Source organism: Dermochelys coriacea, chromosome 1, assembly GCF_009764565.3.
Source record: "Dermochelys coriacea isolate rDerCor1 chromosome 1, rDerCor1.pri.v4, whole genome shotgun sequence".
Taxonomy (NCBI): domain Eukaryota; kingdom Metazoa; phylum Chordata; order Testudines; family Dermochelyidae; genus Dermochelys; species Dermochelys coriacea.
Window position 1 is genome coordinate 54,682,336 of NC_050068.2, and position 14,885 is coordinate 54,697,220.

Below are 14,885 nucleotides of genomic sequence, written 5' to 3' on the forward strand. Positions count from 1 at the left end.
ACCCCGGACAGAGCCCACTGCTCCTCAAAGGCGTCAAGGGAGTCAGAGGACGCCGCCCAGAGGAACTCTGCCCGGATACGTGAACGGACCGAGGATCGGAAATAGGCCCCACAGTCACAGGAGACTCCATCGGCCAACCTCCTCACTCTGGTTTTGTAGATGGCCATTTTAGCTAGGGCCAGGAGGAGGTTGACCAGGAGATCCCGGGACTTTGTGGGGCCACGGATAGGGAGTGCATAAATGAGAAGGTGAGGGGAGAAGTGCAACCAAAAACGTAATAAGATATTGGTGAGGAGCCGGAATAGGGGCTGCAGCCTGGCACACTCCAGGTAGACATGTGCCAGGGTATCCCTCACGCCGCAAAAGGGGCAGGTGTCTGGGATTGTGGTGAACCGCGCCAAGTACACGCCCGTGCTCACGGCTCCGTGAAGGAGCCGCCAACTGACATCCCCGGCGGGCTTTGGGACTAAGATGGAATATAGGCTGGCCCACCGGGGCTCTTCACCCTCCAAAGGTGGCAGGAGGTCCCGCCATTTTGTATCGGGGCGGGACACGAGGGTGCGGGCGTGAAGGGTGTGGAACACGAGCGTGTAGAGATGTTTTCTTGGCGCGGTTTGAAAACAGACCGGCTGCATCTCGTGCAGCCGGCTTCTAATGAAGGGGTGAAGGGGTCGGTTGGGTCCACGGGGCAGGGGTCCAATTAAAAGGTCCGGCGGCCCTGGGGTAATGGGTGGGCGGGGCATGCCCTCGTGCAGGACCTGGTCGAGATGAACCCGAGCAGCGGGCGGCAAAGCGGCCTTCACCTCCTGAAGTATGTGCCGGGGAGTACAAAGTCTGGAAAGCCCCATGCGCTGAGTGAGCGTCAGGGGATCCAGCCAGTCTCCCCGGTCATAGTCCAGGAGGTCTCCCACTCTTGTGACCTCTGCCAGAATCAACCTCTGGTGCACCGAGCGGGACTCCGCCACCTGCACACGGAGCTGGGGGTTGTGTAGCAGGGGCTCCGCGAGGAGATCTGCCCCCTCGGTGGCCGCCAGGGACCTGGTCGTTGTAAAGAGTTTCTAGGTCCGGAGAAGGTCCTGGTAGAAGACCGGCAGCCCGGAGAGGTCTCGCAGAAGACCTCTCGGATGGAGATAAAGGAGCTGCCGGTCGTATCGGAGCCCTCGGAAGCGGCGCAGGAAGGCATGCGCCAGTATGCTCCACGCCGGACTATCTGCACCATAAAGAAGCCTCTGCAGGGTCTGGAGGCGGAAGACATGGACCTGAGTAAGCAGACATTTTAGGCCCTGCCCTCCCTCCTCCAGAGGTAGATGGAGAACCCCTGCAGGGACCCAGTGCAGTCCTGACCAAAAGAACTCCAGAATCGATGTCCGGAGGTTGGCCAGGAAAGCCGGGGCCGGGACCAGGGTGTTGAGCCGGTACAGAGCATGGATAGGACTAGTTGATTAAGCACTAGCGCTCTCCCTTAGAATCATAGAATCATAGAATATCAGGGTTGGAAGGGACCCCAGAAGGTCATCTAGTCCAACCCCCTGCTCAAAGCAGGACCAAGTCCCAGTTAAATCATCCCAGCCAGGGCTTTGTCAAGCCTGACCTTAAAAACCTCTAAGGAAGGAGATTCTACCACCTCCCTAGGTAACGCATTCCAGTGTTTCACCACCCTCTTAGTGAAAAAGTTTTTCCTAATATCCAATCTAAACCTCCCCCATTGCAACTTGAGACCATTACTCCTCGTTCTGTCATCTGCTACCATTGAGAACAGTCTAGAGCCATCCTCTTTGAAACCCCCTTTCAGGTAGTTGAAAGCAGCTATCAAATCCCCCCTCATTCTTCTCTTCTGCAGACTAAACAATCCCAGCTCCCTCAGCCTCTCCTCATAAGTCATGTGCTCTAGACCCCTAATCATTTTTGTTGCCCTTCGTTGTACTCTTTCCAATTTATCCACATCCTTCCTGTAGTGTGGGGCCCAAAACTGGACACAGTACTCCAGATGAGGCCTCACCAGTGTCGAATAGAGGGGAACGATCACGTCCCTCGATCTGCTCGCTATGCCCCTACTTATACATCCCAAAATGCCATTGGCCTTCTTGGCAACAAGGGCACACTGCTGACTCATATCCAGCTTCTCGTCCACTGTCACCCCTAGGTCCTTTTCCGCAGAACTGCTGCCGAGCCATTCGGTCCCTAGTCTGTAGCGGTGCATTGGATTCTTCCATCCTAAGTGCAGGACCCTGCACTTATCCTTATTGAACCTCATTAGATTTCTTTTGGCCCAATCCTCCAATTTGTCTAGGTCCTTCTGTATCCTATCCCTCCCCTCCAGCGTATCTACCACTCCTCCCAGTTTAGTATCATCCGCAAATTTGCTGAGAGTGCAATCCACACCATCCTCCAGATCATTTATGAAGATATTGAACAAAACGGGCCCCAGGACCGACCCCTGGGGCACTCCACTTGACACCGGCTGCCAACTAGACATGGAGCCATTGATCACTACCCGTTGAGCCCGACAATCTAGCCAGCTTTCTACCCACCTTATAGTGCATTCATCCAGCCCATACTTCCTTAACTTGCTGACAAGAATGCTGTGGGAGACCGTGTCAAAAGCTTTGCTAAAGTCAAGAAACAATACATCCACTGCTTTCCCTTCATCCACAGAACCAGTAATCTCATCATAAAAGGCGATTAGATTAGTCAGGCATGACCTTCCCTTGGTGAATCCATGCTGACTGTTCCTGATCACTTTCCTCTAAGTGCTTCAGGATTGATTCTTTGAGGACCTGCTCCATGATTTTTCCAGGGACTGAGGTGAGGCTGACTGGCCTGTAGTTCCCAGGATCCTCCTTCCCTTTTTTAAAGATGGGCACTACATTAGCCTTTTTCCAGTCATCCGGGACTTCCCCCGTTCGCCACGAGTTTTCAAAGATAATGGCCAAGGGCTCTGCAATCACAGCCGCCAATTCCTTCAGCACTCTCGGATGCAATTCGTCCGGCCCCATGGACTTGTGCACATCCAGCTTTTCTAAATAGTCCCTAACCACCTCTATCTCTACGGAGGGCTGGCCATCTCTTCCCCATTTTGTGATGCCCAGCACAGCAGTCTGGGAGCTGACCTTGTTAGTGAAAACAGAGGCAAAAAAAGCATTGAGTACATTAGCTTTTTCCACATCCTCTGTCACTAGCTTGCCTCCCTCATTCAGTAAGGGGCCCACACTTTCCTTGGCTTTCTTCTTGTTGCCAACATACCTGAAGAAACCCTTCTTGTTACTCTTGACATCTCTTGCTAGCTGCAGCTCCAGGTGCGATTTGGCCCTCCTGATATCTTTCCTACATGCCCGAGCAATATTTTTATACTCTTCCCTGGTCATATGTCCAACCTTCCACTTCTTGTAAGCTTCTTTTTTATGTTTAAGATCCGCTAGGATTTCACCATTAAGCCAAGCTGGTCGCCTGCCATATTTACTATTCTTTCGACTCATCGGGATGGTTTGTCCCTGTAACCTCAACAGGGATTCCTTGAAATACAGCCAGCTCTCCTGGACTCCCTTCCCTTTCATGTTAGTCCCCCAGGGGATCCTGGCCATCTGTTCCCTGAGGGAGTCAAAGTCTGCTTTCCTGAAGTCCAGGGTCCGTATCCTGCTGCTTACCTTTCTTCCCTGCGTCAGGATCCTGAACTCAACCAACTCATGGTCACTGCCTCCCAGATTCCCATCCACTTTTGCTTCCCCCACTAATTCTACCCGGTTTGTGAGCAGCAGGTCAAGAAAAGCGCTCCCCCTAGTTGGCTCCCCTAGCACTTGCACCAGGAAATTGTCCCCTACGCTTTCCAAAAACTTCCTGGATTGTCTATGCACCGCTGTATTGCTCTCCCAGCAGATATCAGGAAAATTAAAGTCACCCATGAGAATCAGGGCATGCGATCTAGTAGCTTCCGTGAGTTGCCGGAAGAAAGCCTCATCCACCTCATCCCCCTGGTCCGGTGGTCTATAGCAGACTCCCACCATGACATCACTCTTGTTGCACACACTTCTAAACTTAATCCAGAGACACTCAGGTTTTTCCACAGTTTCGTACCGGAGCTCTGAGCAGTCATACTGCTCCCTTACATACAGTGCTACTCCCCCACCTTTTCTGCCCTGCCTGTCCTTCCTGAACAGTTTATAACCATCCAAGACTGTACTCCAGTCATGTGAGTTATCCCACCAAGTCTCTGTTATTCCAATCACGTCATAATTCCTTGACATCACCAGGACCTCCAGTTCTCCCTGCTTGTTTCCAAGGCTTTGTGCATTTGTATATAAGCACTTGAGATAACCTGTTGATCGCCCCTCATTCCCAGTATGAGGCAGGAGCCCTCCCCTCACAGACATTCCTGCCTGTGCTTCCTCCCGGTATCCCGCTTTCCCACTTACCTCAGGGCTTTGGTCTCCTTCCCCCGGTGAACCTAGTTTAAAGCCCTCCTCACTAGGTTAGCCAGCCTGCTGGCAAAGATGTTCTTCCCTCTCTTCGTAAGATGGAGCCCGTCTCTGCCCAGCACTCCTCCTTCATGGAACACCATCCCATGGTCAAAGAATCCAAAGCCTTCTCTCCGACACCACCTGCGTAGCCATTCGTTGACCTCCACGATTCGACGGTCCCTACCCAGGCCTTTTCCTTCCACGGGGAGGATGGACGAGAACACCACTTGCGCCTCCAACTCCTTTATCCTTCTTCCCAGAGCCACGTAGTCTGCAGTGATCCGCTCAAGGTCATTCTTGGCAGTATCATTGGTGCCCACGTGGAGAAGCAGGAAGGGGTAGCGATCCGAGGGCTTGATGAGTCTCGGCAGTCTCTCCGTCACATCACGAATCTTAGCCCCTGGCAAGCAGCAGACTTCTCGGTTTTCCCGGTCAGGGCGGCAGATAGATGACTCAGTCCCCCGGAGGAGAGAGTCCCCGACCACCACCACCCGCCTTCTCCTCTTGGGAGTGGTGGTCGTGGAACCCCCAACCTCAGGACATCGCATCTCATGCCTCCCAACCAGCGGAGTCTCCTTCCGCTTTCTCCCCCCAGACATATCATCTGGTCCACTCTCCGCATTGGTACCTGTGGAGAGAACATGAAAGCGGTTAGTTACCTGTGTCTGTGTTACTGGAACCCGGACATTCCGCTTACCTCTTCTGGAGGTCACATGTTGCCAAGCTTCTTCACTGGCCTCTTGGCTCCTCTGTGCAACCTGCTCTATATCTTTAGAGCTTTGTGCCCCTAGAAGGCTATCCTGAGTTTGGTCCAGAAAATCCTCAGTCTCTCGTATACAACGCAGGGTCGTTACCTGTTGCTCCAGACCTTCAATCTTCTCTTCCAATATGGAGACCAGCTTGCACTTTGTACAGACAAAGTGAAGGGAGAGACACCGGAGTAGTCCTGTCCATTTCCGGAGCCGCTCTATCACCCCGCCCTCTAAATTTTGCCAGTTCTCCAGCGGAGAGGGATGCGTGGCAGAAAGGTAAACGCCCAGATAGAGCAGTGGACCCGTGCTCCACTGGATGGCCTGAAGCGCGGGTGGGAGGGTGCTCGCCTGCCGCCAGTCCCCTACCACCAAGCCAGAGCTCTTGACCCAGTTGACCCGCGCAGAGGAGGCTGCCGAATAGATGGCCTGGCAAGCCTCCACCCGCACCAAGTCGCCCGGGTCCTGGACCACGAGGAGCACGTCATCAGCGTACACCGACAGGACCAGCCGCAGCTCCGGCTCCCTCAGCACCAACCCTGTCAACCTCCTTCGGAGGAGACAGAGGAAGGGCTCGATCGCCAGAGCATACAGCTGGCCTGAGAGGGGGCACCCCTGCCATACTCCTCGCCCGAAGCTGACCGGTTCAGTCAGGGTCCAGTTGAGCCTGACCAGACACTCTGCGGAAGCGTACAGCACCCGGAGAAAATTCACAAACCTGGGTCCAAATCCAAACTCCTGCAGAGTGCTCAGGAGATACCCGTGATCCACCCTGTCGAACGCCTTCTCCTGATCTAAGGACAGGAGGGCGAACGACAGACCATCCCTACACCCAAGTTCCAATAGGTCCCGGACCAGATATAGGTCTTCGAAGATGCTGCGACCCGGGACGGTGTAGGTCTGGTCTGGGTGGACCATGTCCGCCAGCACGGACCCTAGCCGCAGTGAGATGGCTTTTGCCACGACTTTGTAGTCCGTGCTGAGGAGCGAGACGGGACGCCAATTTCGTAAATCGCGGAGGTCCCCCTTCTTCGGCAATAAGGCCAGCACGGCTCGCCTGCACGAAAGAGGGAGGACCCCGCTCTGCAAAGACTCGGCCCAGACGGTGACTAGGTCTGGGCCCAGGACGTCCCAGAACATGCGGTAGAACTCCACGGTCAGCCCGTCCATGCCCGGAGATTTATTGGTGGGCATGCGACAAAGGGCTTCCGAGAACTCGGCCAGAGTGAGAGGCAGCTCTAGCCGGTCTCGGTCGCCCGTGCTGACCGTCAGGAGCTCCTCCCAAAGCACTCTGCAAGCGTTAGGATCGGTCAGATCCGGGGAGAAAAGGCTTGCGTAGAAGGCTCTCGCCCTCCCGCACATCTCCACCGGATCCGTGAGGGGGGTGCCATCTTCTGCCAGTAGGCAGATGATATGTTTCTTAGCCCCCCTCTTTTTCTCCAGGGCGTAGAAGAAGCGGGAGCCGCGATCCATCTCCCGAAGGAGACGGATGCGGGATCGAACAAAGGCACCCCGGGCCCGATGGTCCTCGAGGGTCCGGAGCTCCTCCCACATCTCCCGGCACGCTCCGCAGAGGGGTGGATCCTCGGGGCTGGCGGCCAGACCGCCTCTCCAGTTCTAAGACCTCCCGTTCCAACTGCTCTATCGCTGCATCCCTCTGTCGGCTGGGGCCCCGGGTGTAGTCACGGCAGAAGAGCCAGGCGCGCACCTTCCCCAGGTCCCACCACTGCTGCGCCGAGGGAAAGGCACGCCGCTGCCCTCGCCAGGCCAGCCAGAACTCCTGGAAGGACGCCACGAAGCCCGCATCCTCCAGCAAGCTGTTATTAAAATGCCAATAGGCCAGCCCCGGCCTCTCCGCGCAGAGGGAGGCTATCATGGTGGCTATATGATGGTCAGAAAATGGGGCCGGCCAGATGCTGGAGGAGTGGGCTCATGAAAGATGAAAGCGTGATAAATAAATGCGGTCCAACCGGGAGTGGCGCGACCGATGGGCCTCCACCCGGACAAAGGTGAACATGGAAGTGTCATCCGGGGGGTGGTCGTGCCAGACGTCCACCAGGGAGTGGTGTTCGACTATCTCCTGGAGGACGGCGACGGCGGCCAAGCTCTGCTCGGTCCCCGAGCGGTCCCGCTCCTCAAGGGTGATGTTAAAGTCCCCTCCCAGGACCAGGCACTCCTGAGGATCCAAGGTGCCGAGGAAGGCGGACGCCTGCTGATAGAATTGCAGCCGCTCCGGGCTTGCTGCTGGGGCATAGATGTTGACGAAGTTGACTACGAGCCCCTCCATGCAGACCCGGAGGTGCAGCAGGTGACCCGGCACAGCCTCGGTGACCCCCAGCACCTCGGGCCGTAGGTCGGGGGAGAACAGGGTCGCCACTGCAGCCGTACGAACTGTGAGGTGGCTAAAGTAGACCCTGTCCCCCCAATCCAGCCACCAGCTGTCTTCGGCAGTCGGATCCATATGGGTCTCCTGCAGGAAAACCACAGAGTACCTCCCCTCTCGAAGGAAGGAGAGCACCTGGGACCTGCGGAGACCCATCCTACAGCCACGGGTGTTCAATGTTGCGATGGTAAAGGGTGCCATGAGGAGGGTTGGGGGGGCACATGTACCCATGTGCACTTGCATAAGTCTTTTTTAAGCTGGCTGCTGCTTCTGGCCCAAAGGGTGGAAATAGGGCGTGGCAAGCCAAGCAAGCAGCTGAGTCCAGAGGCAGGAGCTGAGGCAGATGGTATACAGCCAGTGGGGGTGGTGGAGGGGGGGACACACAGATGGATTGGGGGGCAGCTCCACGCCACACCCCCTGTGTCCCTGGAAACACAGTCAAGACCCCCACCACAAGAGCACAGTTTGAAAATTACTCAGTCTTACGCCCCTTCCACGGTGGTCTGCAAAGTCTCTAGGTGCTCCCCCACTGGTAGATGGTCCTCTTCTCCTCCTCCTCAGGGCTTCAGCAGCTCCAGGCAGCAGACTCCACAGCAGCAGCAGCTCCAGGAACTCCAGGTGGTGGTCCAGGCAGGCAGAAAGGACCCCTCTCAGTTGGTGGTGGTGTCCACAACAGCAGTGGCTGGGGTCCCTCACTCCTCCTCTCTGGGGAATGGGCTAGCAGCCCCCCCCTCCTCGAGGCTGCAGTTGGAGCAGCAGCAGCACCCGAGAGTGGGGGGTCCAGCAACCAGGTAGCAGAGAACCAGGGGGGTGGTGTCTGGCCCAGCCAGGGGAGCAGCTGGAGCAGCAGGGAGAGCTTAGGGCCTAGCAGCAGCAGGAGTAGCAGCTTCCCACCTCTCTCCAAGCTAGAAGGCATGGGAGAGAGAGAGAGATTCGCTCCAGGCTAAACAAATCCCTGGTACCAGGTTAAGTGAAACGGCAGCTGCTCCAGGTCAATTAAGACACCTGGGGCCAATTAAGAACTTTCCAGAAGGCAGGGAGAAGGCTAGGTTGATTGGGACACCTGAAGCCAATCAGGGGCTGGCTGAAAATAGTTAAAAGCCTCCCAGTTAGTCAGGTGGGTGTGCATGTCAAGAGCTGTGGGAAGAAGTTGCGTGGTTTGAGAGATTGAGTAGTAGACACCATATCAGGCACAAGGAAGGAGGCCCTGAGGTAAGGGTGAAGTGGAGCTTGAGGAAGTGAGGGCTGCTGTGGGGGAAGTAGCCCAGGGAATTGTACATGTCATGTTTCTATAAGGTCAGCTACCATAGCTGATACTATTAGGGTCTCTGGGCTAGAGCCCGGAGTAGAGGGTGGGCCTGGGCTTCCCCCACCCCCTTTGCCCCCTGATTAATCACTGAGACTGGGAGACAACAGAGACTGTGCAAGGAAGGATAACTTCTCTTCACCTCCCTCGCTGGCTTATGATGAAAATGGCTCAGTAGACTGTGACCCTTGTCTCTAGAGAGAAGGGTTACATGGAGGGTCACAGTGAGCCTCTGAGGCTAGCGAAATCCGCCAGGAAACGTGGGACCCACGAAGGCAAGGACAGAGCTTTGTCACACTGCGTAATAGTCCTTCCTCCAGGCATCTTTGCTGAGGTGCAGTCTTCGGCCAGTTTTCTGCCTTCCTGTATGGCTTGGAGGCCAGGTCATGCTGCAGGGCAGCTGGCAAGTAAACAGCCTTCCCCTGTTGGAGTCAACACACGGTGCCTCAGGAGCTCCTGCAGGAGCCTTCCTGCTCCTTGCAGCTCCTCCTCATTATGAGGGAAGAGACAGCATATATACTCCCCTCTTTTCCCCAGACCTTGTTCTGGTTGGTTGAAAGAGAGGGAAGCCTTGACCCCACCCTAAACCATAAGGGTCCTGGTCCTAAGTCTTTATAGAGACAGTAACCTGTTTTTTTTTCCAGACTCTTCCTGGGACTACTTCCTGTCTTCCAGCATCTGCTCCAGGAACAGGGTTTGGCCCCAGTCCCTACTACCTCTTAAAGGGGATGAGCCACACTGTTTCATGTACACTTTCAGGGAATACTTAAGGGGGCAAGCTTTCCTAGTCTGAATACTCACACTTCTATGAATACTGAATGCCTGGCATGACTAAACCAATACAGGACAAATTCAGATAGTAATTACAGTTCCCATTTATTCAAAATTTGCAAGTAATTCCACACAATGAATCAATTGAGGAATTTCACAGTATATGCACAGCCAATTTGCAAACATAAAAACAGGAAAAGTTTTGTGAATATTATGTTCTCTGAACCATTTGCTCAGCATTAAGGACCCTGATTATGGATTCAATCATGAAGCCTTTACTCACCTTGAGTAGAATCTAGTCATTTGAGTAGTTCCATTCAATTCAATGGCACCAACTGCATGAGGAACAAGGCAAGTACAAGCTGCCAAGTCAGACCCTATATGCCGTTACTGTTCCATGATTGTTTAGTTTTTGTTCTCTGTGATATTCAAAGGAGACATATATGAATAAATTCAAAGATGTGCTAGTGCTGTGCATGTGAAAATAACAGTGGTGTATTCAAAGTGGCTGCATTTAAACAAGCTTTTGATCTAAAACAGACAGTAAGTAGTTCACAAGACAACTTCCATCCACAAAGCAATATGCAGGTGGGGAAAATGGCATGTTCACCTATTTTAGCATGTAATTACAATATTTAACTTTTCCCTTCAGTGATTATTTACCTAATTGCACATCCAAATTTAGTTTGTGCATTTGAAAGCGTAATTATGATATTAACAGTACTCCATAATGTTTCATTTTCCATCTCCTGCAAACCAAAATTACTGTAGGATAGATTTGATTTTGGAAAGATTTTCATCATAGAGCATGTACTGAAAATAGTTAGTGAGCCAAGAAGGGAGGCATTTTTATCTTGCTAATTGGCTGAGTATGCTGGCACGTGGTCAGTTTTTAAACCCCTATAGTCACATGTTGGCCTCATTTACATTGGTGAAACCCCAATGATTGACTCATCAGTCTGGTCACACAGATCTCCAAGAATTTGGCTCTTTCATTCAATATTATTGAGCTTTGTTGTATTAATAGTGTGTTGGTCTGGAAGGGGTTAAAGTATTTAGAATCCTTGTTTTATTATTGCAACATTAAACAGTTACATGTAGCTTGGGGTTTGTGTGAAGTTATGCTGGCCTACTTTCCACCACCATCAAAGCCTTTTAATGACTACTTAAGGCCTGATGCAAAACCATTGAAGTCCATGGGAACCTTTCCATTGTCTTGTTGCTTTTCCCCTGAAGCTGTACAAGCTTTTTAAAGGGAAAATTCCATGCTTGATAGTTTTTTGGTGTTTTTTTTTTGTTTTTTTTTACAGATGGTGTTAATTGCCCTTATTGGAAAATGAGTGTTATAGGTGGTAACTCTTGAGTTGCTGAAGTCTGATCTTGGCTTTTCTTCAAAGCAAAATATGACAAACACTCTCACGAGGGAGAAAGAGAAAAAAAATTGCACAAATAAAAGAATGACGCTTACTTGTCTCTGTCGCTCTCTCTCATGCAGTTTAGGTGCTGGAAAATTACAATGTAGGAAAAGAATGTAGGAAAGATATCAGGAGGGCCAAATCGCACCTGGAGCTGCAGCTAGCAAGAGATGTCAAGAGTAACAAGAAGGGTTTCTTCAGGTATGTTGGCAGCAAGAAGAAAGCCAAGGAAAGTGTGGGCCCCTTACTGAATGAGGGAGGCAAGCTAGTGACAGAGGATGTGGAAAAAGCTAATGTACTCAATGCTTTTTTTGCCTCTGTTTTCACTAGCAAGGTCAGCTCCCAGACTGCTGTGCTGGGCATCACAAAATGGGGAAGAGATGGCCAGCCCTCTGTAGAGATAGAGGTGGTAAGGGACTATTTAGAAAAGCTGGACGTGCACAAGTCCATGGGGCCGGACGAATTGCATCCGAGAGTGCTGAGGGAATTGGCGGCTGTGATTGCAGAGCCCTTGGCCATTATCTTTGAAAACTCGTGGCGAACGGGGGAAGTCCCGGATGACTGGAAAAAGGCTAATGTAGTGCCCATCTTTAAAAAAGGGAAGAAGGAGGATCCTGGGAACTACAGGCCGGTCAGCCTCACCTCAGTCCCTGGAAAAATCATGGAGCAGGTCCTCAAAGAATCAATCCTGAATCACTTAGAGGAGAGGAAAGTGATCAGGAACAGTCAGCATGGATTCACCAAGGGAAGGTCATGCCTGACTAATCTAATCGCCTTTTATGATGAGATTACTGGTTCTGTGGATGAAGGGAAAGCAGTGGATGTATTGTTTCTTGACTTTAGCAAAGCTTTTGACACGGTCTCCCACAGCATTCTTGTCAGCAAGTTAAGGAAGTATGGGCTGGATGAATGCACTATAAGGTGGGTAGAAAGCTGGCTAGATTGTCGGGCTCAACGGGTAGTGATCAATGGCTCCATGTCTAGTTGGCAGCCGGTGTCAAGTGGAGTGCCCCAGGGGTCGGTCCTGGGGCCCGTTTTGTTCAATATCTTCATAAATGATCTGGAGGATGGTGTGGATTGCACTCTCAGCAAATTTGCGGATGATACTAAACTGGGAGGAGTGGTAGATACGCTGGAGGGGAGGGATAGGATACAGAAGGACCTAGACAAATTGGAAGATTGGGCCAAAAGAAATCTAATGAGGTTCAATAAGGATAAGTGCAGGGTCCTGCACTTAGGATGGAAGAATCCAATGCACCGCTACAGACTAGGGACCGAATGGCTCGGCAGCAGTTCTGCGGAAAAGGACCTAGGGGTGACAGTGGACGAGAAGCTGGATATGAGTCAGCAGTGTGCCCTTGTTGCCAAGAAGGCCAATGGCATTTTGGGATGTATAAGTAGGGGCATAGCGAGCAGATCGAGGGACGTGATCGTTCCCCTCTATTCGACACTGGTGAGGCCTCATCTGGAGTACTGTGTCCAGTTTTGGGCCCCACACTACAAGAAGGATGTGGATAAATTGGAAAGAGTACAGCGAAGGGCAACAAAAATGATTAGGGGTCTAGAGCACATGACTTATGAGGAGAGGCTGAGGGAGCTGGGATTGTTTAGTCTGCAGAAGAGAAGAATGAGGGGGGATTTGATAGCTGCTTTCAACTACCTGAAAGGGGGTTTCAAAGAGGATGGCTCTAGACTGTTCTCAATGGTAGCAGATGACAGAACGAGGAGTAATGGTCTCAAGTTGCAATGGGGGAGGTTTAGATTGGATATTAGGAAAAACTTTTTCACTAAGAGGGTGGTGAAACACTGGAATGCGTTACCTAGGGAGGTGGTAGAATCTCCTTCCTTAGAGGTTTTTAAGGTCAGGCTTGACAAAGCCCTGGCTAGGATGATTTAACTGGGACTTGGTCCTGCTTTGAGCAGGGGGTTGGACTAGATGACCTTCTGGGGTCCCTTCCAACCCTGATATTCTATGATTCTATGAAAACTACACAGGATACATGTCCTAAGTGTTCATGGAGCAGCTAACTTTTACAAGAATCAGGTTAAATTAAAACATGGCTTTTAACCTACCTTTGTGGTCTTAGCACTGTTGAATGGATAGATTCACCCTAGTCAGCTAAGAAGAGCTCTTAGTAGTCAGAGGGCAAAAAGGAGGAGGATATGAAATAGGAAGAAGAGGGAGGGTGGAAGTAAACACACTATCACTTGCTATGAAAACAATAGTGGATATGGTATAAATGCAGATGAAATGATAAAATAGAGGCTTAAGAAGTCCTTAGCTGTCAGAATTCCAGGCCAAATCAATGAGTTATTCAGGATGACTCTGTACCACCTGACCAATGACTCTGAGCTCCAATGTTGAGAAAGTAGTCCCCAAATTTTATTTTTCTGAATCACCAGGGAACTAAAAAAGAAAACATTATTCACGAATTCTGAATATCTAAGGAAATTTGCAACTCTTTGTTTGCTAATACTTTTCCTTCAGCTTCATTAGTGATGAAACTTTGCTGCTATTTGACAGCTGTTCATCATGGTTTTCATGAAATAAGCTGATCTTCTTAGTCCAATTTCTTGCAAACAGATGTCCCCCTCAACATTTGCATGTGTTCTGGCAGGCTCAACAGAGAGACTAAGGTTAAATGAAACTGAATTACCCTTTCGCTCGTTTGGTCGGGATTGAAAACTCTTTCTAAATGCAAAAGAAATATGACTGTTGACTACGTAAAGGACATGGAACAACAGATTCAGAACCTTTCTTTGAGGCATGTTAGAACTCAACACAGAGATAGTAGCAAGAAGGAGCATGATGGGATGAGAAATGGAAATAAGTGTGCCATACTGAAGTTAATGTTTCCATGATTGGGCACTTACATTTTGCGCTAGTCTAGCAAAGCTTTTCTAAATATCCATCTGGATTATTTACTTTTCACCAACTTTCGTTTTAGGATTTTCTCTCTATTTCTGTAGCCTTCCAACACATTTTTGCTGTAATTTACAATACCCACCTTGTAAAGAGTGCAATTGTAGGAACTGCCAGTTGGGGACCATGCTTACATTGTGGAGTACTACTAACAGCACAGACTATGCTTTATAACTATCTGTAATGCTTTCTGTCAGACTGATTGTCTCCCACAGAAGTATCCTCCTCAACTGGCTTCTAAACTCCTCAAAGCCCTTTTCCTCCAATCCTTGCCTTTTCTCTATTCCATTCAGTTCTGTAGGCTACAGAGGAAGGATTTCTCATAGTACACTCCTAAGATCAAATTAGTCTCTCATTAACAGTTGTGCAACTCTTTGGACCTCAGTGGAGCTGCAAAGACATAGCAAAAAGAAGAATTTGGACTGTTAACATTATCCAGGAATTTATCAGGTTTAAAGTCGGTTCCAGTAGCCTCCCTTGGTTTTCTCCTCACCCCCTTCCCTACCAAAGGGGAGCATTCCAACAGCAGCTTCAAACCACTGCTATTTAAAAAAAATAGCCTGCCAGAAAAATGATTCCTTTGTTCCCCTTCAGTGTGGAACTGCCACAGTCTGCCAATACTTAACCTTCAATATCAGTTCTACATGAGAAACACGGTTGAAGCCCAAAATCTCCCCTAACCCAGCAGGGCTAGAAATGGGTGCTATGGAAAGAGGAGATTTCCTACTTGCCAATATTTGATTTTACTTCTGTAAGTTCCCAAGATGCACTTTAAAAAAATCTTACCGGTCTGAGAGATTACCAGTTCCAGGAGTAGCCATTTTCCATTTTAAGTACAGGGAACACCTCTCAAACCAGAAGAATCTTTCAGAATGGACAAAACT